The sequence below is a fragment of the Pteropus alecto genome, unplaced genomic scaffold, assembly GCF_000325575.1.
Source record: "Pteropus alecto unplaced genomic scaffold, ASM32557v1 scaffold101, whole genome shotgun sequence".
In the NCBI taxonomy this organism is placed as follows: domain Eukaryota; kingdom Metazoa; phylum Chordata; class Mammalia; order Chiroptera; family Pteropodidae; genus Pteropus; species Pteropus alecto.
In genome coordinates, this window is record NW_006432945.1 from 13,259,861 (window position 1) to 13,262,057 (window position 2,197).

Consider the following 2,197-nt stretch of genomic DNA (forward strand, 5'->3'; position numbering starts at 1 on the left):
GGAAGGAAGGAAGGAAGGAAGGAAGGAAGGAAGGAAGGAAGGAAGGAAGGAAATAGAACAATAACATAAAACCTCTCTGCTTTTAAAGTGATCATGTGATTGGGACAGGTTCACCTGGGTAATTTCCCTACCTTAAGGCCAACTGTGCCACATGACACCTCTAGTTCCAGGAGTAAAATCTCAGATTCACTGTTCCAGGATTACACGGAGTGTGTTTGCCAGGGGGCGGGGAATCTTGGGGGCCCTCTTAGAAGTCTGGCTACCATGGTGAGATTTAATCCGTCGTGTTTAATCAGAAGTCTCTCACGCTCTCGTTAGCACATTTTTACTGTTACAGGGAATTTTAGTTCATGTCGGTGCTCTAGACGTAGCAGCAAACTTGACCCCTGGCTTTTCACATGTGAGTGGTGCTGTCTTTAGCTGTGGCTCAGGAAGAATGAGCCTTCCCTCTCTCTCATGGAATAAGCAAGCCTGCTATGCCTAAGCACCCCACGCCGACTGAGTGGATTCCCACGTCCCCCTCCACAGCACAAGGCTGGAGAGCTGCGGTTCTCACCCGTTCTCCGTGGCCCAGACGCACACGACCAGCTGGGGTCACTGTCCCGGGCGCAGGCACGGGTGCCACGCACTGGCACTGCCCAGCTGCATGAAGATGTTCCCGACGGGAGGTAGCGCCTTGGCACGGCGACACGGTGATTTTTCCTGGCTTGGCAGCCCCAATGATAGTTGTTGTATGCAGTGATGAATCACTAATTTTTAGAAACCTTGACTGGAACCTGAAGGCGGGAGATAAATGGAAGCGGGTGGGCTGGGCGGGGGGGTCGCTGCGAGCGTTCCCGTAGATAAATGGCCAGTCACGACTAAAAGATGGTTTTACATTTTCTGAGTGTAATCAAGTGAGATGTAACCAATATTCTGTAGCTCATTAGTCTCCTGTCTCTTAACCTTCACTGTCAGGTACTCCCTCGTAGAGAGGATCCTTGTCCATCTTACTTTTCTAAAAAAATTCAGCTTAGAGTAAAACTGGTAGAGAGCTGCTGGCCGGTGACCTGCAGAAGGAAAGGCCCTCGAGAGAGAAAAAGGTCACGCGCGATGTGGTCTTAGACTAAAGGGGAGAAGAGAGAAAGTGTGGAGGGCAGGGAGAGGGGGAAAGGTCGGCAAGAGAAACGGTCTGATTTCAGCCTCTTTCTGATGCGGGTGCATTTTTCATTACAGCCAATTGGGCTTCCTTTCCAGGAAATCTACTTTCTCCATTTCCCTGTGAAAGTGGGGATGGAGAGACAGGCTTCTGAGACTGTAACCCAGGGAGGATGTGACATTCCTTCCTTCAGGGCTGAGGGCCCCTCTGCTAGAGCCCCCTTGGCCGTGCCTGTTTCGTGGCCCGCCTGGTCCACCGTGAAGGTGGACGCTGAGAGCCTGGCTGTGGTCTCCCCTGCGTGTGAGTTCAGTGGCTTCCCACCAGGTCTGCCACAGGTCTTTGCCCACCTGGATTCACCTTTTATGCAGCCACCTTTAGATTTCTTTCTTTCTTTCTTTCTTTCTTTCTTTCTTTCTTTCATTCTTTCTTTCTTTCTTTCTTTCTTTCTTTCTTTGATTCATCTGGGACTTACTGAATGCATCAAATTCCTTAAACAAATCACAGCTCAGCTCAGTGGCCTCTGAGCCTCTTGCAGGAATCTGAGTAGAGAAAGTGACCTCCTTCTGCACAGTTGGCACCCTCACAGATCGCAAGGACCTTGTCAGGTTACAATCTCTTATTTTTTATGCCTATAGCACCTGGTCTTCCTAGGTGGTCTCCCACCCAAGTACTAACCAGGCCCAACCCTGCTTAACTTCCGAGATCAGACGGGATCGGTCTTGTTCAGGGTGCCGTGGCCGTAGACACCACCTTTAGATTTCTAAATCCCAAATCTTATCATGTCCGTATTTTAAAACCCTTGGTGGACCTCAGTTGTCTACAGAGCAAAGCACAGGCCCAAATTTCTTACCAGGACATTCGATGCTCTTCGTAACATGGCTTCAACAGTGTCGTTTGCAGCTGCCACGCTCCCCACATAGGCGTATGTTTTAGCCCCACTGAATTGCACCTTTCCCAGAATCCCCTCTGTTTTATTCTCCTTTGGTACCTTTGCAGACGCTGTTCCTTCTGCCCGAGGCACACTTCCTCTCCTGGTCCGTATGTCAGGAAACTACTCCT

At 50.1% G+C, this 2,197-nt stretch overlaps 1 pseudogene; it reads right to left on the reverse strand.

Moving 5' to 3' along the window:
• Nucleotides 1-1,764: 1,764 nt before the first annotated feature.
• LOC112476558 lies at nt 1,765-1,883 on the reverse strand (annotated as a pseudogene).
• Between the last annotated feature and the right edge of the window lie 314 nt (nt 1,884-2,197).